Here is a 26,390-nt window from a genome sequence, read left to right as displayed (position 1 = left end):
AAGGTTGTCATAATGTGTAAGGCACATTATGTTTATAAGGACATTAATAATGTGTAAGGGGCATTACTGTGTGGAATTATGTGAATAAATGCATTACTAATGTGTGGCATTATGTGTATAGGGTGCTCTACTATGTGGTGTTGCGTATAGAAAGGGCACTACTGTGTCATCTAATATGAATAAAGAGCAATAGGGTGTGGTGTAATGTGAATAAGGAGCAATTCAGTGTGATGTTATGTGAATAAGGGGCTCTACTGTGAGGAGTAATGTTTATAAGGTAAAGTAATACTACTGTGGGATGTAATATGAATTATGGACACTATCGCATGATCAAATGTGAATAAAGTTGCAGTACTGTGTGGCGTAATTGGAATTGGGGTTACTATTGTGTGGCCATGCCCCTTGCCAGCAAAAACACACCCTTTTTGGGCTGTGCGCCAAATGTGCGAACTGTTCCTATTTAAAATATAGGGGGTACAAACACCAAAATAAGGACTGCTATGGGTGAGGGGTGATGGTGCTGGGAAAGAGGTGCAACCAGTGGTGGTGCTAGGGGGCACCAGCCAAAATCTTGCCTAGGGCATCATATTGGTTAGGGCCGGCCCTGCTCAGATGAAATGGGCACCTGCAAACTCACTTCCAGCAGGCTCTTCCACTCCATTTCTCTGGCTTCTTCCTGCCATCTCTGGGCTCGGCCATCCACGATCATCCAGTCTTCATCGCACGGACAATCGGGAAGCTCATGTCTCTTTTCGTTACAAAGGTCACACACGGGTTCTTCAGCCACCCGGTTCCAGAGCTCCTTGCGAGACTACACCTGTTGCCTTGCAGTAGTCTTGAATGTCTTCTGGTCTTCTGTCCATGAACACTCTTGGAGCTGAAGTTGAGGTCTCTGCAACCTTCACACCGTCGCTCAATTTCCTCCTGGCTCCACTCCTCGTCCCATGGACAGCTGTTGTGATCATGCCTGTAGTTGGCACAGAGCAAACACCAGGGCTTTCTCTCCACTGGGCCCTTATGACAGAGTCTTCGGTCCACTTGCTGGACCACCTGGGCGAGCTTCTTTGAGGACGTCTCATGCTCTCTCTTCACGGCAACCTCACGCCAGGGACATTCGCTGGCAAAATGTCCCAGTTGCCAACACGTATTGCAGGGTGTAACAGGGGCCTTCTTGTATCCCTTTTCTCTGCATTCTTCCTTTCCACGCTGCATCATCTTCAGGATGTCTGTCCCCGACACCGTTACCCAGCCACTCTTGTCCTCAAACGCCCGAGGATGGATCTGCTCTGGAGCCATCCGTGGGTGGGTCTTCTTGGGGATGTTCCACATCGTGTCCGCGATGCGTTATCCTGCCGACTACACCAAATGTGAGAGGGGTGTAGGTGCCTGCTGCCGACTACACCAAATGTGAGAGGGGTGTGGGTGCCTGCTGCTGAATACACCAAATGTGAGAGGGGTGTGGGTGTAGTTCGCTGCTTACCTCGCATTGCACCCTTTGACCTTCAGGCAGCGAGATAAATCAACGGTCCTGGTACACCAACTGGACCCGGACACAATGTTCTGCAAGGAAGGAGATAGGGTGAGAACCGTCCCTTCCTAAAGAAGACTGAAGCGCCCACAGAACCTAGAGGTATTCACAAATAGGGATTTCGGGTTTAAGTGAAGGACATCCTCGGCACTCTTGGCCACAGAGCCCGAATTATCACCTATTTGTACTTGCGCACCAGGTGAAAATTCAACCTTGCACCGGGGTGCAAAGTCCACTGTCCGCCCAGAAGAAAGGAGGATAGGGAGGGACAAACACACACCGATAGGGACACAGAAACAGAGATGTTTCTCACCGTTGGCGATCTTGAACTTCGCCTGCTTCTCCACTTACAGGTCCCTGTAAGGAGAAGAAAACACCACCGCCGTGCAGGGCCTAACACTAGCCTGGTGTAACACCACTACACTAACTGCAACATCAGAGCCCGTAAACTAAGTGTGTGTGTGTGTGTGTGTGTGTGTGTGTGTGTGTGTGTGTGTGTGTGTGGTGCAACATGCACTAAACACGATCAGTTCTAATTAAGTTTGCCCTGCATGGAAACAACAATAACAACACAGTACAATACAAGAATAAGAAACGGTTCTGTCCCTTTAAATCCCTATCTCCTAGAGCTGTTCCATCCTCCTACCAATCCGGAGCTGTTGCGGCTACGTGTATGGAGCTGGACCTCTCCTCCACACAGGGGAAGTTTTTAAATTACTGAGGAGTGGGCGCCGTACAGCCTGGCCACCTCCTCATACGTTTAATTGGGCTTACTGCCCAGAACGACACAGTGCGGGTCCAAATTGCTCTTAGTGACCTAGGCCTAGCGCCCAGTGTCACTCCTTATACTTGGCTCAGGCCTATGGGCCTGCCTACTTGGGAGTACTCTAAAACTAGTAGGGCCTAGTGCCCCCTAACTGTCCACTCAGCCTGAGGCCTGGCAGTTACCCACGGGCCTAGCGCCCGCCTAACATGGGCCGGTTGGATGACCTGGACCTAATGCCCAGAGTCACCTTATGTACCTAATAGGGGTTACATGAACTAAGGCCTAATGCCCTCTAATGTGGGCACAGGCCTAATGCCTGAAATTGCCCCACGGGCCTAGTGCCCACTCACAGTGCCACAGGACTGTGGCCTGACTGTGCCCCCGGGCCTAATACCCGATCCCTGATGGTCTAGGGAGGAGGGGGGGGGGGTAGGTGAGAGGTGCCCTCACCGAGGACCTACCTGTACGTTGGTAGAGGCACCAGGGGGTAGCTTCTTTAGCGCTCCCCCTTCTCAAAACGGTGAGAGGGGCACTGATTACATCATGGCTTGCTGGTAAGAGCTAACCGGGTTTGAAAAGGGGACATTGTAGGGCTGCGCATTATCATGTTTCCTAGGCAACACTGGAATACAGAAGTTTAGTAAGCCGGATGGACTGGCAGCTCAGAGTCCTGATCTTAACCCCAGTGAGAACCTCTGGGATGAATTGGAGCGACAGATGTGTTCCAAGCCGACTCAACCTCCTTCAGTATCGCAGTTGGTCACTATGGACCTACAAAGTGCTGACTTCGATCAAATCTCGTTGATCTATTTGCTGTTAATGGGTGCGAGTCAGACCTGATCGTAGATGTGATCTACGACAGTTTCTCTGACATGCGGGGGGACGCCCAGCACAGGGCTAGTCTGCCCCGCATGTCAGGCCCTGCCCCCCCTCACGGGTAGGAATAGAACAATATACACACGAGTATCAACCGGCTGGCATAATATCAAAAACAGACAGACATAGGGGTAGGAGGGCCCTGCTCGCAAGCTTACACTCTATAGGGAAATAGGCATTGCTCCACAAGGATACTTTAGGTGCTATCTGTTGCACAATGGTCCACCAGATAGGTTCTTAATGGGTTGTATGATATGATCACCCCGCAATGTTGGCCTGGGGTCAGGAGGGTGTGAGAATAAAGAAAGACAAGATATGTGATGTTATGTGTACTGTACAGAGAGGATGTAGTTAGTAGGCCAGGAACTGATGTGAATGACATCTACAATAAAAGTTTAAGATTTTTAATGAAATGTAAACAATCCAAGCCCGGAGAAGTGTTACAGAGGTAAGCAGGGCCATAAGGTGGGTAATGCGGGAGGTGCCGCCGCACCTTCGTAGAGCTATCCTGTCAGCCGCTGTGTGGTCTCTTCCGTGTCCCGGCTCCTGCGTCTGCAAGGCGACGGGGGATCGTCATCTGAATGCTCCCGACCACCCTCCCAGAGTTTGGGGGGCTTGTTATTGCCGGGGGGGGATTGGGCAGCAGAGAACTAGGGGGGGGGGGGTGGGGTGGGGGGGGTTATCGGCAGCACAGAGTGCTCGGCTGCCATGCTACGGTGCTGGAGGTACGTGGTAACTGCTGGAAGTAAAAAGAAAACCATGAAGCTTAGGTGCGCCAAAAATTGGTTGATAACTTCCCGAACAACTTGATTTCCATTGTGGAAAGACGCGGTGATACTGTGACGCGTCAAGGGGCCTAATTCAGACCTGATCGCTCCTCTGCGATCAGATAGTCGCCGCCAGGGGCGTAGCCAGAACTTTGTGGGCCCCATAGTAACATTTTGAAGGGACCCCTATCCCAATGCTTTTAGAGAGATACTTCTCTGCAGCTGGTGTTAATTTTATGCCCTATAATAGTGCCCTAGTTCATTTTCTGAGCCATAGTAGCGCCATATTTATTGTTATGCCCCCTGATACTTATTTCAGTGTTATCTGCTGATGTAGCTGTGTTTATTTCTGCTGCGAGGTACACTGGGCTCCACAAGGATTAACACCGGGGTGTAGAGTAGGATCTTGATTCAAGGCACCAACAGGCTCAAAGCTTTGACCAAGATGCTCAGCGCCGCCTCCTCTATAACCCCGCCTCAGTGCACAGGAGCTCAGTTTGTAAGTTGGTGCCATGCAGTAAGCAGGCAATCAACAGGGGGGCTGTCTCTGCAGCCCATATTAGAGCTTTAATGAAGAAAAGAAGAAAGAAAACTTTCAAGACTTCAAGGGCTGCAGCTTTTATGTATGTCATTAGACATACTTTGCTGCAGCTCCATCACCCCCAGTGGCGCTGTATACTCCCGCGCCCTGGTTGCCGGGTTACTACAGCGGATGCTCCGGTGTCCTTCTTGTTAGTCACACACACCCGCCGCTGCCCTCCAGGATCGCGTGGCCGCAGGTACAAGGGGAGGTAAGGGGTCTCCTTGGCCGCTGTTAACAGCGATCCGGCGCGGCCGTGGGGGCGGGCCACGCGCGCTGGCATGGACACTGTTACTGGGCAGCCGCTCCACTAGCCGCCGGGACGCTGGGCACAGGTGGAGGGTTTTCCTCTTATAAAGACCCGTTTTTAATAGCCCGCAGCGCCTGGTGGGGAAGCCAGCAGGGGGAGAAGGCCTAACCTGTAGCCCCTCCCCCAGCCCCAGGGCACCATTTCTGTGAATGTTCCCGCCCTGGAGCGGCATCTCTCTCCCTCACTCCCTGTCAGCAGCCATCACATGGAGCCGCGCTTTTCCTGGGACTGCTGGGGCAAATCCTCCTCTGTAAAGCCGCCTGATCACCAGTGCTGTGCATTTTACAGGACACTTAAGTATCCTACCTGTCACTGGGACAGTGTTAGTTAAGAAAGAGTGCATACTGTCAGGGTTGTGTGGTGCAAACACCCTGTGATATGCAGGGCCGGATTAACAATGGGGCGGATGGAGCTGCAGCTCCAAGCCCCCCATCAAAATAGGCCCACAGCTTCTGGTATGTTGCTGCTGTAGAGAGGAAAACATTTTTTTCCTGCTACAGCAGCATGCCAAAGTCCGTCCAAGGCCCCGCCCCCCCGGTCGCGACCCCGCTTCACACCCTCCGTCAGCACCAGCATTATAAACGTCCCCCCACATAGCCGCAATGGAAGACTCGCGGTCACTTCACATGCTCCTCCGCCTCCTTTGCGACGCATACGCAGGGACGTCAGGACGTGTGACGTCGGAGAGCGCCGCCCCGGCACCACCGCACGCGATGTGAAGGAAGCAACAGCAGATGCTGCTGATCGTGCTGCATAGTGACAACCTCTGAGTAGGATCCTCCTGAGGAGGGGTGTACTCCTGCTGGCTGCTGCAAAGCTGGTAAAATAAAGACAATTTAGGCACTGACCTTAATATATGGTGTGTGTGTGTATGTATATATATATAATATATATTTAAAATATATGTATATATAATATATATATATATATATATACACATATACAATTACACACACACACACATATAAAATATATGTATACATATATATTATACTGTGCACACATATATATATATACTATATATATGTATATGTGTGTATATATATGTATGTATATATACATACATACACACACATATACAAAATAAATGTACACACACATATATATATATATATATATATATATATATATCTATATCAATTGATTTTAAATCACTGTATATGACTTTAATTAGTTTAATATATATTTGAGGCCCCTGTTATATGGCCCTGTTTGCTTGGCTCCAGAACGTTTTAATACGCTGTGCCCTGTGGTGGCGATATGGTGGTCTTATAATCATGGGAGGGCTGTGCGTTCCACCTAAGTAAAACGCAAGCCAGAAATGTGGGAACACAGCGCTCTGGAGGCATAGTGCCGTGCATTTCAGCTGGATTGAGCGCAGGACCGAAAGTTCCAGTAGCTCCGGATGTGCGCGGACTTCCAGTTATGCGTTCCGCTGTGGTGGAACGCATGCAGATTTGTTATCTACGTTGTTAGAAAATCTGGTGAGCCAGCATGACTGAGATTTACCAGGTGGATATCTTGAGTCCAATAAAAATTACTATTGGAGGTAATACTCAGATGGTAAATTTGCAACTTCCATAGGGCAGGTGTGATTACGGATTGTGTATTGGTTAGCATTACTGCCTCAAAGCACTGAGGTCATGGGTCCGATTCCCACCATGGCTCTAACTGTGGGGAGTTTGTATATTCTCCCCGTACTTGCCTTGGTTTCCTCCCGCAATCCTATAATATACTGGTACGTTAATTGGCTCCTGACAAAAAGAAATGAAAATTAACCCTAGTGTGTAAATGTGTGTATGTACATGGGCAGACTAGATGGTCCTAATGGTTCTTATCTGTCGTCACATTCTATGTTTTCATGGTGTGACTGATGGTGGCATCTAAGGACTGTGGGGATGATTCAGACCTCATTACTCGCTAGTGTTTTTTGCAGTGCTGCGATCAGGTCAGAACTGCGCATGCATAGGCACCGCAATGCGTAGGCGCGTCACACAAGTACAAAGTGGTTCGTTGCTCTGCAATGGGTTTGTGCGAAGAATCTATTCGCACGGCTGATCGCAAGAAGATTGACAGAAGAAGGCGTTTATGCGTGGCAACTGACCGTTTTCTGGGAGTGTTTGGAAAAACGCAGGCGTTCCCAAGCGTTTGCAGGGCGGGTGTCTGACGTCAATTCCGGTCCCGGACAGGCTGAAGTGAACGCAGCGGCTGAGTAAGTCCTGGGCAACTCAGAAACGGCACAAAATCTTTTTGTACAGGGCGGCTGCACATGCGATCGCACATTTGCACAGCTAAAATACACTCCCCGGTGGGCGGCGACTATGCGATTGCAGGACTGCAAAAACAGCTAGCGAGTGATCAGGTCTGAATGAGGGCCTGTATCTATAGATGCTGAAAAAGTAGCATCTCAGTCCTTGTACATTTGGATGGATGCACACTTGTACACAGGGGAAGGGCTTTATAGCAGTATTTAACCGTAAAGTTGCACGACTGTCAGAAGATGCTGCCTCAACTATTGCTGAATCAGCTTCCTTGTGTGCTCTCCTGTTCTGTTTGTTGTACTATGGAGATAAATATGTATTATAAATAACAAAAGAGGATTAGTATGTAAGGATTTACACAAATTTTCAGTTACATTCTGCACTATTTGGCACATTGTCCTCTTTTACTGTTTCTAGATTTTGATCCTTGACTAAGGATGATGACCACTCATTTTGAAGAAGGGAGTGTGTTCACATTTGCTTTATCTGATTTTCATTTTTGGAATTTTTCTATTTTCTGTGTATGTTTTTGTGTGTTTCAATAATTTTTTGGGAGATAATTGGACATTTAAGTGCTGAGAGTTTTCTCATTTTCAAACATGTGCACACACACACACAAAAAAAATAATAATATATATATATGTATATATATATATATATATATATATATATATATACACATCACTGATCACACCCCCATTATCAGTAGCCATGCCCCCACCGTGCCGGACACACCCACTGCTGCGGCACACACTAGGCCCTTCAGAAATTTCAGCTCCAGGCCCATGAGAACCTTAATCTGGCACTGGTGATATACATCCAGTATCTACTGTGCTTTGTTATATCTATTGTTGACACATATAGCTATACTGAGTATTACTTTGTATTGCTAGTCCAGTGCAGTTTTATGGTGTATAGTTTCTGCATGGTACGCTTGTGACTATAATATATGTGTGTGTGTGCATGTAGCTGCTGCGTGGCTGCCATATCGGGTATTTCACTCAGCGTGCTACTCCTATATTCCATAACCTGAAGGGGCTAAGTGTATCAGGTTTTCTGTATAAGATATACTTGCTGTGTATTTTTCCTTGTGACTTATAGTCACCCTATATATATCTCTTGGACTCCCGGTTTGTGCTGACACAGTCATACTTCACAGGGAGTTCTTGCTAGGTATATTGCTGCTAAGATTGTACCAGGTTGCCCAATATTATGTTATTTGTTATGACAGCTACACGTGGCAACGGAGCTGGGGCTTCTCCCACATTACGTGGTGGTGATGCCACAGACATTTTGGAGGAAAATTTGGCAGCAGAGAGTTCAGGTTCAGGAGGTTCCTTACACCCCAGTGGGTCTGTAGCACCGGGGGCAACAAAAGACCCACCTTGGGCTACCTTTTCCATGCTGTTAAACACGCTTGTAACTAAATTGGGACCACCTGTGCCAATGCAGCAGTTTATGGTCCCTGCTATTAATCGCCATGGGCAGATCAAATCTCCACTCAGTTACAGCAATTGAACCGGTCACTGACTAAATCTAAGTGTCACTCTCGCTCACCTAAGACTAAGATGTCTTCAAAACGGGCCATTACCTCCTCACAATCCACTGCTATACCAGACACGTCCCCTGAGGAGTGTTACGATCCTGATGCTCAGGACAGGGGAGATCTTATGTAGTGAGTCCTGAGCACCAAGACGGAATGCTGGGATTGGGAAATGGGAAGGAAATAGACCCTAGCACCCTACCTCCGTTGTCTTACCCGTGTTATCAATTCACGCCTGAACGACTATGGTTTCTTGGGCCCATGGCAGCCACGTTTGAAGGGCGGATTAGGTCTGCCCAACTCCGATGCCCCCTCAGGTCTTAAAGAGAGACAAGGCGTGAACTGAGACAGGGTAATAACAAGGGGATCTCTAACTGAAACAACCACGCTAGGGGCTATAAACTACCTAAAAACTAAACGTATGTGTGGCACGCCGCCAAAGGAAAAGGACTACAAAGAAACCACTGTCCACTCCCCTACACGGCACCGCCGAGTTCCGGGGAGGACAGTGAAAGCGGAAACCTCCGCAAATGCACCAATTCACAGTAAAGTAAACACTAAGCGGCATAGGCCGCAACACGCGGCAGAAGCCGCTACTCACGAAACCGGGCGAGAACCCCAGATGACAAACAGGTTCGCAAGGACTAGAAAGATTCCCAGGACCGGCTTCGGACCTCCAAAGTACCAAAGGGCAGGGAGCAAGATCCACCAAACACGGCTGACAGGAACAGAGTTCTGCAAGGCAGGAACAGCATACAAGAAGCTATCACCGGCGGGGCTGCAGTGTGCTGGCTCACATAAAAAGGCCCTGCTGGCCAATAACAGGAGGGCCAGCAGGACCAGCCCCCAGACCCTAATTACTAGTTGCCGTGCAGCTGCCCTGCTGCACGAGCAACCTAATTAACTATTCTTAGCAACGGGGAACGCGGTCCACCTGTGGCGTCCCCGTTGCTATGCACCCGGCGGCCCTGCACGCACGGCGTCCTGCGTTGCCAGGGACCCGGCGGCTATCGTGCGAACGGCGTCCTGGCGTTGCTAGGCGCCGTGCAGGGGACAGGGAAGGAGAGAGGCGCGGCGGCCGTGACCGCTGCTCAGTCAGGGCACGGCCGAAGACCGCCGCGCCTAACAGTACCCCCCCCTTGAGGAGGGGTTAAAGAACCCCTAGAGCCAGGTTTCTGAGGAAACTCCTGAAAGAAAATCCTCTTCAGCTTGGGAGCATGTAAATCTTTATCCAACACCCAAGATCTTTCTTCAGGGCCATAACCTTTCCAGTGGACCAAAAAATAGAGCCGACCCCGAGAAAGCTTAGAATCTAAAACCTTCTCCACCAAGAACTCTTGTTGCCCCTGAACATCCACCGGAGATCTACCCTGGGAAGTCCTCCGAGGAAATCTCCTGGAAGAAAAATACTGTTTCAAAAGAGAACAGTGAAAAGTATTGCCAATTTTGAGAGATCTCGGCAAGCGTAGCCGAAAAGCAACTGGGTTGACCTTCTTAATGATAAGGAATGGTCCAATAAATCTGGGTCCCAAATTCTAGCCGAAGGTTGTCGGAGCTTGATGTTGCGAGTTGACAACCATACCTTATCTCCCACCTTCAAAGTGCAAGGACGTCGGAGCCTATCAGAAAATGTCTTTTCTCGGAAGGCAGCTTTTCTCAAGGCAAGGTGCACCTTTCTCCAAATTGTTCTGAGATGGGAGGTTAAGGTCAACGAGGAGACTGGAGAATGAGGAAAAAAAGAGTTGGCTCTAGGATGAAAGCCAAAGACTGAAAAGAATGGGGACTCCTTGGTGGAAGAATGACAAGAGTTATTATAAGCAAATTCGGCTAACGGAAGAAATTCAGACCAATCATTCTGGAGTTTGGCCGAATACAACCGTAAATACTGTTTTAATGACTGGTTAACTCGTTCGGTTTGTCCGTTAGATTGTGGATGGTACCCAGATGTTAAAGAGAGTTTCATATTTAATGAGGCACAAAAACGTTTCCAGAAACGAGCAATGAATTGCGGACCCCGATCAGAGACAATATCCCTGGGCAACCCATGGAGCCTGAACACATGACGGAGAAACAAGACTGCCAACCCTTGAGCAGAGGGTAATCGGGAAAGAGCAATGAAATGAGCCATCTTACTAAAACGATCTACTACCACCCAAATGACTCGAAATCCGGCTGAAAGAGGAAGGTCCACCACGAAATCCATGGATATATGTGACCATGGCCTGAGAGGAACGGCTAAAGGTACGAGTTGCCCGATCGGCAATGAACGAGGAACCTTATGCCGTGCACAAACCTGACAGGAATGGACAAATTCCCTTACATCTTTAGAAAGACTAGGCCACCACACCGAGCGAGAGACTAACTCCAAGGTCTTAGTGATACCTGGATGACCAGAGACTTTGTTGTCATGAAACTCAGCTAAAACAGTGCCTCTCAGAAATTCAGGGACAAAGAGACGATCAGCAGGAGTCGGTTTAGGAGCCTGCTGTTGAAGCTGGACTAACTGAGTAAATAAATCCTGTGTGAGGCCTGCCCGGATGACAGATGATGGAACTATGGGGGTAGTAGCAGGATGGTTATTGTGAGCCGGAAGAAAACAACGTGACAGGGCATCAGCTTTAGTATTTTTGGAACCGGGCCTGAAGGTGATAATAAACCTAAAACGAGTAAAAAACAATGCCCAATGTGCCTGCCGAGCATTAAGCCGTTTAGCTGACTCAATATACTGCAGGTTCTTATGGTCAGTAAACACTGTAATAGTATGCCTAGCTCCCTCCAGCCAATGCCTCCACTCCTCGAAAGCCCATTTAACTGCCAGCAATTCTCGATTACCAACGTCATAGTTGGATTCTGCGGAGGAGAATTTCCTGGACATGAAGGCACAAGGGTGTAATTCCTGAGACTCCGGATCTTCCTGAGATAGGATAGCCCCCACTCCAACCTCTGAGGCATCTACCTCGACTATAAAGGGGAGCTCCGGGTTAGGGTGCCTGAGAACAGGAGCCGAGACAAAGGCCTGCTTTAAGGCCCGAAAGGCAGACTCGGCTGCAGGCGACCAATTGGAAGGATCCGCTCCTTTTTTAGTCAATGCTACTATAGGAGCGACCAAATCAGAAAAGGTATGAATGAACCGCCTATAATAGTTTGCAAACCCTAAAAAGCGCTGAATTGCTTTTAAATTTGTGGGTTGCGCCCAATTAAGGATGGCCTGGAGTTTTTTCGGTTCCATGAAAAATCCCTGGGGAGAAATAATATACCCCTAGAAGGACACTTCCGTGATGTGAAAATCACATTTCTCTAGTTTTGCGTATAAATTATTCTCCCGTAGTTTTTGAAGAACCAGACGCACATGGGTAATATGTTGTTCCATAGACTCAGAATAAATCAAAATGTCGTCTAAATAAACGACAACGAACTTTCCAAGAAAGTCACGAAGAACATCATTGATGAGGTCTTGAAATACCGCAGGAGCATTTGACAGCCCAAAGGGCATCACCAGGTATTCATAATGACCCGACTGTGTACTGAAAGCCGTCTTCCACTCATCCCCAGATCTTATTCGGATGAGACTGGAAGCTCCTCTAAGATCGATTTTTGAGAAGATAACGGCAGAGCGTAACTGATCAAAAAGTACTGAAATCAAAGGCAAAGGGTAGGTGTTTTTAACTGAAATTTTATTCAGAGCCCGAAAATCAATACATGGTCTGAGCGACCCATCTTTTTTCTCAACAAAAAAGAATCCTGCACTCAAAGGAGATTTCGAAGGCCTAATGAAGCCTTTTTTCAGGCTTTCCTGGATATAATTATCCATAGCCGTGGTTTCTGGCCCGGAGAGGGCATATAATCTCCCCTTAGGTAAAGTGGCCCCGGGAACTAAATCTATAGCGCACTCATAGGACCGATGGGGAGGCAGAACGTCCGCATTTCCCTTGGAGAACACATCAGCAAAATCCTGATATTCCAGAGGAATAAGTTCTGGGGTAACTGCCACAACACGAACAGGATGGGAAATACACTCCTTAACACAAAAAGGACCCCATTGGGAAATCTCCCCAGACCGCCAATCTATGGTGGGATTATGAAAGGCAAGCCAGGGGTGACCCAAAACTACTGGAACTGCCGGACAATGTGTAAGGTAAAACTCTATTTCTTCTGAATGTAGGGCCCCCACTGTCAGCAATACTGGAGGTGTGCGGTGAGTAATAACCCCATTGGAAAGCGGACCCCCATCCAAGCCGTGCATGGTGATACGTCTATCTAAGGGTATCAGTGGAACGCCTAAAGCCTTAGCCCAAGCTAAATCCATAAAATTTCCTGCAGCTCCACTGTCGACGAAGGCCGACACCAACGAACTGAGGCTGTCAAAGGAAATCTTTACCGGAACTAATAGAGAATTATTAGAGGAGATTAACTGCAGACCCAAGTGAACCCCCTCACAATTCACTTGGTCAGAGCGTTTCCCGGCTTGTTACGTGCGATATGTCCCTTACCACCACAATACAAACAAAGACCAGAACTTAACCTTCTGGTTCTTTCCTCTGGGGACAGCCGGGAGAGACCCATTTGCATGGGCTCCTCGACGTCCTCAGGAAAAGTATATACACATGGATTAGGCCTAAAAGTTGTTCCTCTTTCAGCCCTCCGCTCTCGGAGACGACGATCAATTTTAATAGCGAGCTCCATGAGTTTGTCTAGAGTCTCAGGAGCGGGGTACTGAAGGAGACTGTCTTTAATCACTTCCGACAGACCGAGGCGAAACTGACTGCGCAGGGCCGGGTCATTCCAGCCACAGTCGTTCGACCAACGGCGAAATTCGGTACAATACACCTCTGCTGGATTTTTGCCTTGCTTAAGGGCACGCAGGTGACTCTCAGCTGATGCTTCTCTATCTGGGTCGTCATATAAGAGGCCTAAGGATTTAAAAAAGGCGTCTACTGATAACAAAGCAGCATCATCCGCTCTTAGCCCAAACGCCCAGGTCTGTGGATCACCCTGAAGTAGAGACATCACAATCCCGACCCGCTGAGACTCAGTACCAGAGGAACGGGGCCTTAAACGAAAATAAAGCTTACAAGCTTCCTTAAAATTAAAAAAATCCTTTCGGTTACCCGAAAAATGGTCAGGTAAATGCATCTTTGGTTCTGGAACCATACTCGGGGAGGCTCGCAAAAGATCTTCCTGCGATCTCACCCGAAGAGTAAGGTCCTGAACCATCTGTGTTAATTCCTGTATTTGGTTAACCAAAAGCTGACTGGGGTTTGGCCCTAAACCTGCCGGATTCATGAGGCCGAATTTCTAGGCCCACCAATACAACGGAAAAAATTAAACCCCCCCCTTTTTTTTGTGGGCTGGTGATAATGTTACGATCCTGATGCTCAGGACAGGGGAGATCTTATGTAGTGAGTCCTGAGCACCAAGACGGAATGCTGGGATTGGGAAATGGGAAGGAAATAGCCCCTAGCACCCTACCTCCGGTGTCTTACCCGTGTTATCAATTCACGCCTGAACGACTATGGTTTCTTTGGCCCATGGCAGCCGCGTTTGAAGGACGGATTAGGTCTGCCCAACTCCGATGCCCCCTCAGGTCTTAAAGAGAGACAAGGCGTGAACTGAGACAGGGTAATAACAAGGGGACCTCTAACTGAAACAACCACGCTAGGGGCTATAAACTACCTAAAAACTAAACGTATGTGCGGCACGCCGCCAAAGGAAAAGAACTACAAAGAAACCACTGTCCACTCCCCTACACGGCACCGCCGAGTTCCGGGGAGGACAGTGAAAGCGGAAACCTCCGCAAATGCACCAATTCACAGTAAAGTAAACACTAAGCGGCATAGGCCGCAACACGCGGCAGAAGCCGCTACTCACGAAACCGGGCGAGAACCCCAGATGACAAACAGGTTCGCAAGAACTAGAAGGATTCCCAGGACCGGCTTCGGACCTCCAAAGTGCCAAAGGGCAGGGAGCAAGATCCACCAAACACGGCTGACAGGAAAAGAGTTCTGCAAGGCAGGAACAGCATACAAGAAGCTATCACCAGCGGGGCTGCAGTGTGCTGGCTCACATAAAAAGGCCCTGCTGGCCAATAACAGGAGGGCCAGCAGGACCAGCCCCCAGACCCTAATTACTAGTTGCCGTGCAGCTGCCCTGCTGCACGAGCAACCTAATTAACTATTCTTAGCAACGGGGAACGCGGTCCACCTGTGGCGTCCCCGTTGCTATGCACCCGGCGGCCCTGCACGCACGGCGTCCTGCGTTGCCAGGGACCCGGCGGCTATCGTGCGAACGGCGTCCTGGCGTTGCTAGGCGCCGTGCAGGGGACAGGGAAGGAGAGAGGCGCGGCGGCCGTGACCGCTGCTCAGTCAGGGCACGGCCGAAGACCGCCGCACCTAACAAGGAGGATGGTGCATAAACTGATCCCACAGACACTGACTCCGATGCTTCTGATGGGGAAGGAAAGTCAATGGTGGATGTCCCTGATTTTATTGAGGCAATTAGGCTCATTCTTCAGGTGTCTGATGACCCTGAGCCTAAGGCTGTCTCTAAAAAGCCGGACAGATTTAAACATAAGAAGGTGGTTAAACAAGTATTACCTAATTGTCAACACCTGGCTGACATACGTCAGGAATCCTGGGAAAATCCGGGGACGAAATTCACACCAAATAAGAGAATGTTGGCTGTAAAAATTGGGAAACTCCTCCGCCAGTAGATTCTCATGTGGCGTGCATGGTAGTTTCTTCCGCTCTGCCAGTAACTACCGTCACCTCTCTGAAGGAACCGATGGATAGATGTGTGGAGGGTTGTTTGAAAGCAATTTACACCCTAACGTGGGCGGTGCATGGGCCAACCATTGCAGCGACTTGGTCTGCTGAAGCTATTGAGGAGTGGGCTCAGGAGCTAGAGGCGGAGTTACCTTTTAATGCTTCTGAGCATGCTCGACAATGTCTTTCGTATATTACCACGGCTTCTCTGTACCTTAAGGAGGCGGCCTCCGATGCCGGGGTGCTGGCGGCCAAGGCTGCTACTACATCCGTCTTGGCCAGGCGTATCCTTTGGTTGAGATCCTGGTCGGTGGCTATGGATTCAAAGAAAACCCTGGAGGTTCTTCCTTTCAAAGGAGACATTCTCTTTGGAGAAGACCTCAATAAGATTGTGGCTGATCTGGCTACTGCTAAAACAGCATGCCTACCTAGTGTGATACGAGTGTGATATGAAAGGGTGAGAGTGGGGTTTTCTGACTGACTTCCATTTTGTGCCGCAATAACTATGCCATATAATGACAAGAGAATAGCAAGGGTGTTTGTCTCATGAAACAAGATGTTCTAGAAGAAGGATTCTTAGAATAGACAAGGACTCATGTTGTTATAGACAAGGACTCATGTTGTTATTTTCAGTTTAGACAAGGACTCATGTTGTCATTTTTAGTTAGATAAGATGTTTCAGAACCCCCGGAATGTACCCATACATGGATAGATTGTGTTTTTAGTTTTGTATAAAGGACGGGGAATGTTAGGGGAATTTCGGAATCCACCTGAGACGCTAGCAGACGTGCTGCGTGTGAATACCGAATTTCCCCTTGAGACGATCGTCTTGAGATTCCCCGATCAAGAGTGCTCAAGTGACTCTACAATATTCGGTAAGATATTGATGTAGTTTCTTGATATTATACCTATATTTATGATTATGTATTAATACCTGACGAAAATACTATAAGAACTAATAAATTATTTACTATTGAGACATAAAAGTGTTGTTTGTTTTGCTGCATTAAAGTGTAAGCCTGTTCTGGGCAACAGTGAGCGCAGAATGTATTGAGCAATCTCACACACCCTAGTTCTATACAGCAAGACATTTTTGGCGTAGTCGGCAGGATCTATGTTTTCTTATATCTCGGTGTAGGATACTTATAGTGTAAAACGCTTTTGTACAGTGGTGGGTCCTGGCCAGACTTACCTCTGTTCAAAGTTTTGTCAATTGGCAGGTTGCCAAGTTTTCGCCGATATATAACAACATAGCACGGTAAGGATGTTTCGTAAGGAAAAAAAGGCTGGAGCGGAGCAAATCACCGTCCAAGGGTGGATTGAAAGTCCCTACAATATTATAGCACAGGAGTTATTAACGTCAGGTTTAGCAGAATCATGGGATGGTAAACTCAAGAATGCAGAACCCCTCGATGTTGTATATGTACTTGAGGGGGTCCCTGCCAAGGCAGGTGATGTAATGGCGCTGGGAAGACGGTGCTGGATACTAGTATCAGCATACCGTGCAGAACCCCTCGATGTTGTATATGTACTTGAGGGGTTCCCTGCCAAGGCAGGTGATGTAATGGCGCTGGGAAGACGGTGCTGGATACTAGTATCAGCATACCGTAAAATGCACCAAAGATATGAGCAGTTACAATCACGTTATTTAGATATAGAACAAACAGTAATTGAACAACAAGGAAAGATAGGATTGTTACAGTGCAGCAATCAGATGTTATCAGAAAAAGCCCAGAAATATCAGATTGTTGCCGAGAAGGCTGCTGTTAAAGTAGCCCAGAACAAATATAAAAAAAGAAAGGGAAGGGTAAACACCCGAAAAGTACGAGCAATTATTGCTTCTGCCGATCTTCAATGGGATCCTGATACATGGGATTGTGATGTATGGGATAGTAGTAGTGAGGAGGAGGGAGAGGACAAGGGGGGATGGGATCCTCCTAATCCTGTCATTGACCCTCCTGGGGCAAATGCTTGTCCTGTCTCGCGCAGGCAATTAACTGAGGTTGCAGAAGGTGGAGGGCAGGCAGTCCTCAAAGAGAAAGTGATACTGCAAGATTTCACTCAAAATGAAGTTATGGAACTATTGACCAAATTTTCACAACGCCCCGGGGAAGGCGTCTCTACCTGGCTGGTCCATTTGGTAGAGGATGGCGCTGGAGGGGTTGATGTAGATAGACAAGATGTTGCAAAATTTGGAACTCTATCTAAAGATAGGACAATTATGAGGGACGCACAGTTATGGTTCGCAAGAGATGGTAATGCTCAAGTACAAACTAATCTCTTAACTGTGGTTGCATATGGGGTAAATTCCCGGTACACTGATGAGATACCTACCTCTGACAAACCATGGACAACCCTCAGAGGGTGTATTCAACGATGTAAGGAAGAGGCTATGAAAGCCGCTATGCTTTTAGAAGAAGCCGCTGAATATTTACAAGGAAGGGTTTCAGTAGCAGCTCGGGCTAGGCTCGTGAAGACAGCTCCCCCTGCATATAAGCCAGTGGTTCTGACATTATTAATTTCTATGACAGATCAAAGATGGGAAGATGTAATCGATAAGATGCGGGAATTACAGGACATGGGAGAATGGAATAGGGATAGAGCAGAGTCAAACACTAGAGGAGGGAGTGGAGAACAGGGATACAGACAAACCGGCAATGCAGATAATAGAGTATCCAGACGGGAAATGTTCCAAGCTCTTTTGAAAGCAGGAATAGATAAAGAAACCATAGATGGGAAAGATACTCCCTATTTATGGAAATTGTATAAGCAAAAATTTTTGTCAGGCAAGAAAATTTCTTTTGCAGGGAATACCAGTGAGAAAAAGGTAAAAGAATTTAGTGATCAAGAAAAAGCAATTAAGGGAGGAAAATTGCCTGACTGGGAGATGTTTGAAAAATTATATCCCTGGGAGGATATTGCCGCTAAAGTAGCAACACGTTTGAAGCCTACTGCTCCTCCCGAGGAACAGGAAGATTCAGAGGGTGCTGCATAGGTAGCCAGCCAAGCCCCTGTATGGATTCGTCATGATGAGAGACCTTATGTCAAATTAGGAATCCATTGGTCACGGGGCAATGTACAAGAGGTCCCCGCGTTAATTGACACAGGGGCGGAGGCTACCCTAATATATGGAAATCCCAATAGATTTAAAGGACCCCGAATTAAAATTGCAGGGTTGGGGGGTCGAGTAACTGAAGGGGTACAGGTGGAAATACCTCTAAAAATAGGAAATTTACCTATTAATAAATGCAGTGTACTAATAGTACCCATTAGAAAATATATTATAGGTATTGATGTTTTAAAAGGACTGACCCTTTATTTAGATACAGGAAAATTTAGTTTTGGAGTCAGAAGTAATTGTATTCAGGCCAGACCTATTGTGGTGGGAAAAGTAAAAATGCCCCCAGTACATGTCCCACCTGCAACTAAATTAATTGCAATGAAACAATATCGTATAATAAGCGAAACCATTAAATAATTAATGGATACAGGAGTGATACAATATACCACTACTGCTTGGAATAATCCGATATGGCCAGTGAAAAAGAGCGATGGCTCCTGGCGCATGACTGTGGATTATAGAGAACTGAATAAATATACACCCCCATTGACAGCCGCGGTACCGGACACAATAACTATTATAGAACAAATACAGGTACATCCAGGGACCTGGTATGTCGTAATAGATCTGGCCAATGCGTTCTTTACTATACCTATAGAAGAGAGGGCACAAGACCAGTTTGCCTTCTCTTGGATGGGCAGGCAGTACATTTTTTGCCGATTACCGCAGGGATGGATACACAGTCCCACAATCTGCCAGAGGGTAGTAGGGGAACATTTAGATGAATTCAAGTTACCAGCTAATATGCAGATATCACATTATATCGATGATATAATGATTCAAGGAAATACTGAAGAACAGGTCAAAGAACAATTAGACTTGTTAATAGAACACATGAAAAATAAAGGGTGGGAGATTAATCCCGCCAAGGTGCAGGGACCTGCACAAGCGGTGAAGTTTTTGGGGATACAGTGGAATAAAGGACATAGGGAAATCCTCCCTAAAGCCAGGCAGAAGATCCTAGATTTCCCTACCCCCAAAAACAAACAAGAAACCCAATCTTATATTGGGCTGTTTGGCTTTTGGAGGCAGCATATTCCTCATTTAGGACAGTTACTTTCCCCCTTACGAAAGGTGACACGCAAGAAATATGCATTTACTTGGGGGAGGAACAGCAACAGGCATTTGAAGATGCCAAGCAAGCAATTCAACAAGCAATAGATTTGTGGCCCATGGAAGATGGAGAGGTAGAATTACATGTATCAGCACAAGAACAATATGCTACTTGGTCACTGTGGCAAAAGCAAAGTGGCAAGAGAGTGCCACTAGGATTTTGGAACAGAAAATTACCCGATGCAGGAGAGAAGTACACTCCTTTGGAGCAACAGTTACTAGCTTGCTATTGGGCATTAGTGGATACTGAACAGTTAACAATAGGACACTCTGTATTGATGAGACCACGCATACCAATTATGCAATGGATCATGTCTAATCCAAAGTCAAATAGGATAGGGCATGCCCAAGAACAGAGTATTATAAAATGGAAATGGTATATTTCAGAAAGGGCAAAACAGGGAGAGGGAGGTGTGGCATCCTTACATGAAAAAATTGCAGATATTCCAGTAGATGGAGTGAGTACAGCTTCTCCTCAAGAACAGCTGGAAGAATCACCAGTAAAATGGGGTAAACCTTATACTGAGTTAAGCGACAAATCTCAATGTCACACATGGTTTACAGATGGATCTGCACGTTATGTTGCCGGAAGAAGAAAGTGGAGATCAGTTGCGTTTAATCCCCGCATGTCTAAGACATTAGAAATAGAAGGGGAAGGAAAGAGTAGCCAATATGCTGAATTATTTGCAGTATATTTGGCCCTTAGACAGGAAATTGGAGGTGAATGTAATATTTATACTGATTCATGGCCAGTAGCCAATGGATTAGCCACATGGATGATGAGCTGGAAGAAACATGATTGGAAAATTCATGGGAAAGAGTTATGGGGAAAGGAAGTCTGGGAGGACATTGAAGTTATCACTAAACAAACAAAAGTAACTGTTGATGCACATGTACCATTAGACTCACTTGAACGTTTGTTTAATTCACAAGCCGCCATTGCTAAGTCATCTCATGAGCCAGTGGCAGGAGAGACGAAGGAATTGGAATCATGGTTGCAGGGTACAGCCCTTTGGGCACACCAAAAGAGTGGACATCTGGGAGAAAAGGCAACTTACAGGTGGGCGCAAGAAAGGGGTATTCCCCTCACATTGGACATTGTGAAATCTGTGATTTTACGGTGTCCCTTGTGTCAACACTCCCAAAAGAGGGAAGTGCCCCATACTGTAATGGGCCATATTGGAAGAGGTAAGTTACCTGGACAAATCTGGCAGATGGACTTTATTGGACCTCTGCCAGAAAGTCGAGGGTGTAAATTTGCATGTACAGCAGTAGATACATACTCAGGATTAATGGTAGCTTTCCCCTGTAAGACTACTACACAATGGAGTACTATTAGGACACTTGAGATTATAGTACAATATTATGGTATGCCCTTACAGATTCAAACAGACAATGGTAGCCATTTTACAGGACAACAAGTAAAAAATTATGCTCTTGAGCATAATATTGAGTGGTTGTACCACATACCTTATTACCCAAAAGCGGCAGGGTTAATAGAAAGAATGAATGGATTATTAAAATCCACTCTGAAAAAGGTTAATGGATCTGATAAGTTTGGGCAATAGAGAGATAATATCTCAGAATCTTTACAGATAATAAATAACCGACCATTGACAGAATCCACAACTCCTCTGATGAGGATGCTGACCCCCAATTTATCAATCAAGGCAGCACATAAAGTAGAAAGCCTTATTTATTGGAAAATTCATGAAAAGGCGATAGAACCGTACAGAGCTACGCCCATGTCGGCAGGGTTGGACATGTATGCTATAAACCCTGATGTTATTGTTCCTTATGGAATTAAGGTTATACCTACCGGGATAGGTTGCAAAATGCCTTCTAATCATTATGGACAGTTGTCAACCCGTTCTAGTATGGCAAAGAACGGAATAATAGTGATAGGAGGAGTAATTGACCCCGACTATCAAGGAGAAATTAAAATAGTTGTGATGAATTTGGGCCCAGACCCCTGCGTAATCTGTGAAGGGGACCGAGTGGCACAATTGTTAATAATACCCATTTTGATAGAGCCTATCCAATTGGGAGAAGCTCCAACCGAACTTACTGTTCGAGGAGACAAAGGTTTTGGTTCATCTAACACTGTGAATGTAGGAGCAAAAATCTGGGTACAGAAGCCTCAAGGGCCGCCTGAACCGTCTGAGGTTATAGCTGTGGGAAAAGACAGAGTACTCTTAATAATGAAACCAGGACAAGAGAAATGGGAATATGTACCTCAAGAAAAATGTTATTTGCGAGAGTAACTTACACTGATTTTGTACCTATAGATTGTCGTGAGGCTCAGTCTTGGAATCCTTGGAATTGTATTATTGGTCGTCCCCTCTAGTACATGGACACCTGGATTGAAGATAGAGAAACGAGAGTTGCATACTGTACGGTGGGGATGGAACAATGCCACCATACCAAGAACCCAAGATAATTTCACTTGTCAGGCCAATCAGCGCTGTACTAATATAGTAAATATAACAATTCCAGGAACGATGTGGGCTGGACCGCCTGATCCACAAAGAAACAGATATCGACCTACATTTGCCTTACATCAGTCAGAAGGCAATATCACAATTAATGCTGCAGCAAATATAAGTTGCTGCTCCAAACCTTATAGGTTCCGATTTCTCCCTAAAGAAGAGAAGAATAAAGAATATAAGAATTGTTCTAAACAAGGAGCAACACATTTCGGTTAGCCGTAAAAGACGTTTTAATTTTGGTATATCATAATGCTACTGAAATAAAAAATCGAACGTGGTGGGCACAAGATTTAATGTTTATTGATATCAATGCATCACGAATCGATATTGGACATGTTAAAAGATTACCATCTACATGTGAAAATGTAGGTACACAAGCTCAAAAGACTGTGTTAGTCACATAAGTTGTTTTCCCTCCCAATAATAGACAATGTATATCCCGGCAACGACGTGCCTAGTATGATACATTGTTGGGAGGATATGGGACTCTAACAGGAGTATTAAATGGAATAGATATTGAAACATTAGCCAATAGGATGCATAACGCCGGTAGTAAATTAAATGACGGACTTACATTACAAGCAAAATGGATGCCTACTATTTTTGAGCCAGCCAAAATATCGGCTGGAATAGATACTTTAATGAACCAGCTAATTAATGCAAGTAATGATTTTGCTGTTGGATTTGATACCAACATTACTAAATTTATAAATTGGACCGTCTGTACACTACAGACTATGTATGAGCAACAACAAAAAGGCGTTATGCAAACTATGCTAATGACCGGAAATGAACAAGTATGGAGAACAATTTTTAATACAAGTGTGTCCAGGGACGCTTGGATACACTTGGAAGCTGCTAAAATGATTTGTAATGACACCGTATGCCAAGGTATTTTAACTACCGGTATGTATAATGTAACCAAAGTTATGCAAATGTGTAAATATATTGTAATGCCTTTGTTGTTAGGACCATCTGGTGGAGAATGGTACTGGTTCCCCACTATGAAAGGAGAATATATAGATGAGAATAATAGAACTCATGATTTGAGTATTTGTACACCCACTTTACAAGGCAAGATATGTAGAGTACAATCTGCAGTTTATGAACCTTGCTTATTAGAGAATGGAGTAAATTTATGTAAATGGATAGTTTTACCTTTGTCATATACAATGATGATGGAGGTAGCCCCACAGGAAGTATGTTTGGTAACTGATACACCAGCCATACCTGGAATGGTAGTTCCATTTTCCGGATATATTAGTAATGTTAGTTCCTTAACCTGGGAAAATGAGACATTTATATTGTATGCTGACCGTGAAGAACATGTTACAAAATATTGGAGTCCACAAAATTTAAGTATTCCCCAATGGGATTTGAAGTTAGATAAACTACATAAAATTATGAAACAATCCAAAGTTATTGAAGATCATATCAAATATCTAAATCAATCTATTGTAACTCATCAAGTGACAACAACAATAATTGCTGATCAATTACAGAAAATTGGTTCTGATGTCCAGGATGCAACTTCTCATCATTGGTGGGACTTGTTTACTGGATATTCTCCGTCTGCATCCAATATGCTAAATTTTCTGATACATCCTGTTCTCATACTGTGTATAATAATAATAATTTTATCTATTTGGAACTGTGTGGTATTTTACCGCATATGTTGTAAACGACAAAAGGTTGTAATGGCAAGTTATGCGTTATAATTGGAATCAGTCAAGGGCCGTTTGTGATACGAGTGTGATATGAAAGGGTGAGAGTGGGGTTTTCTGACTGACTTCCATTTTGTGCCGCAATAACTATGCCATATAATGACAAGAGAATAGCAAGGGTGTTTGTCTCATGAAACAAGATGTTCTAGAAGAAGGATTCTTAGAATAGACAAGGACTCATGTTGTTATAGACAAGGACTCATGTTGTTATTTTCAGTTTAGACAAGGACTCATGTTGTCATTTTTAGTTAGATAAGATGTTTCAGAACCCCCGGAATGTACCCATATATGGATAGATTGTGTTTTTAGTTTTGTATAAAGGACGGGGAATGTTAGGGGAATTTCGGAATCCACCTGAGACGCTAGCAGACGTGCTGCGTGTGAATACCGAATTTCCCCTTGAGACGATCGTCTTGAGATTCCCCAATCCAGAGTGCTCAAGTGACGCTACAATATTCGGTAAGATATTGATGTAGTTTCTTGATATTATACCTATATTTATGATTATGTATTAATACCTGACGAAAATACTATAAGAACTAATAAATTATTTACTATTGAGACATAAAAGTGTTGTTTGTTTTGCTGCATTAAAGTGTAAGCCTGTTCTGGGCAACAGTGAGCGCAGAATGTATTGAGCAATCTCACACACCCTAGTTCTATACAGCAAGACACCTAGTACGGCTCCTTCCACACAGAAGGCTAAAAGTACTTTCCCTCTGCCCTTTCGTCCTCCAGGTAAAGCACAGGCGTAAAGCAAGCTCGTGCTTCCAGACCTGCAAAGCCCAGACCGAAGCAAGCCTGGGCTGCCCGTCAGCCTGCTTCCAAAACTGACAAGCCAGCCGCATGACGGGGCGGGCCTCCCTCCGGGGGATCCGGCTTCTAGGTTTTGCCTAGGAATGGTTGAAGACCACTTCAGATACCTGGGTAAGGGGAGTCGTCACTCGGGGTTACGCCGTACCCTTCAAGAATTGTACCCCTCATCGATTTTGCCTAACAGATGTTCCTCTGGACCCGACAAAGGCAAACACTCTGCATTCGGTGGCACATTCCCTCCTGTCCACAGGAGTGGTCGTACAGGTGCCTCTGGCTCAGAGAGGCAAGGGGTACTGTTCACAGCTATTCCTAGTCCCAAAACTGAACGGGTCCTCACGGCCCATTCTCAATCTAAAGTCTTTGAACAAGTATGTGCGGGTCTCCAAGTTTCGTATGGAAACTCTGCGCTCTATTGTTCTGGACTTGGAGCCTGGGGACTATATGGTCTCCCTGGACATACAGGATGCCTACCTGAATATTCCTATTGCAGTGTCTCATCAGCAGTACCTCAGGTTTGCGATGGGCAATCTTTATTACCAATTTTGGGCTTTACCCTTTGGTTTGACAACGGCTCCCCGAGTTTTCACCAAAGTAATGGCGGTCATGACGGCTACACTCCACCGTCAAGGGGTCAGGATCCTACCGTACTTGGACGATTTGTTGATCCTGGCAAATTCACCAGAACTTCTCCTGTGTCATCTCGATCTGACGGTCCAGTGCATGAAAGCCCACGGGTGGCAGATCAACTGGAAGAAATCCTCCCTGGTTCCTGCTTGCATGGTTCACGTGGGTGCGTTATTGGACACTCACAACCAACGGTTGTTCTTGTCTCAGGAGAAGGTCCTGAAGCTTCAGGACCGGATTCGATGCTTCCTTTCTTGTCCGCAAGTGTCGATCCATTCGGCGATGCAAGTGCTAGGTCTCATGGTGTCGACTTTCGACATGGTGGAGTATGCTGAATTCCATTCTCGCCCTCTGCAGAAGTTGATTCTGACCAAGTGGGACGGCCTGCCTCACCGTATCAGATCTCACATGATCTCCCTATCTTCGGAGGTCCGTCTGTCTCTGAGTTGGTGGCTTCAGGACCAATGATTGAGCAGGGGCCGTCCCTTCTGGATATCCAACTGGGTCCTGCTGACAACGGATGCCAGTCTGAGAGGTTGGGGCGCAGTGTTGGAACAACACTCTCTTCAGAGTCGGTGGACCGAGGAGGAGTCTCTACTCCCGATAAACATTCTGGAATTGCGGGCAGTGTTCAATGCGTTGACAATGGCCCAGCATCTGATACAGAACAGACCTGTTCAAGTACAATCGGACAATGCCACCATAGTGGCGTACATCAATCATCAAGGAGGCACTCGAAGCCGCATGGCAATGAGGGAAGTTTCACGGATTCTTCAGTGGGCAGAACGCCATCTGCCGGCCATATCAGCTGTATTCATTCCGGGCGTTCTGAACTGGGAGGCAGACTATCTCAGTCGTCAGGACGTACACGCCGGAGAGTGGATCCTCCATCCAGAGGTGTTCCAACTTCTCGTGGACATGTGGGGCCTTCCAGTTGTGGATCTGATGTCGTCTCGGCACAATCAAAAGGTTCCGGTCTTCGGAGCAAGGACAAGGGATCCTCAAGCAGCGTTCGTGGACGCCCTGGCAATTCCATGGACCTTTCGGCTGCCGTATGTGTTCTCTCCGGTGTCACTCCTGCCCAGAGTAATATGGAAGTTCAAGCAAGAAG

The 26,390-nt window shown here is 46.3% G+C and overlaps 1 long non-coding RNA gene across 1 annotated transcript; it reads left to right on the top strand.

Annotated features, from left to right (window-relative positions):
* Positions 1-19,227: 19,227 nt before the first annotated feature.
* LOC134928632 (uncharacterized) lies at positions 19,228-24,409 on the top strand. The gene is made up of 2 exons (XR_010177958.1): positions 19,228-20,686; positions 21,915-24,409. It is a non-coding gene; the product is annotated as an uncharacterized LOC134928632 (long non-coding RNA).
* The last annotated feature ends 1,981 nt before the right edge of the window (positions 24,410-26,390 follow it).

This window comes from Pseudophryne corroboree, chromosome 5 (genome assembly GCF_028390025.1).
Source record: "Pseudophryne corroboree isolate aPseCor3 chromosome 5, aPseCor3.hap2, whole genome shotgun sequence".
NCBI classification, from domain to species: Eukaryota; Metazoa; Chordata; class Amphibia; order Anura; family Myobatrachidae; genus Pseudophryne; species Pseudophryne corroboree.
The sequence above is the reverse complement of the archived record's forward strand: the minus strand, read 5'-3'. Positions and strand labels throughout refer to the sequence as shown.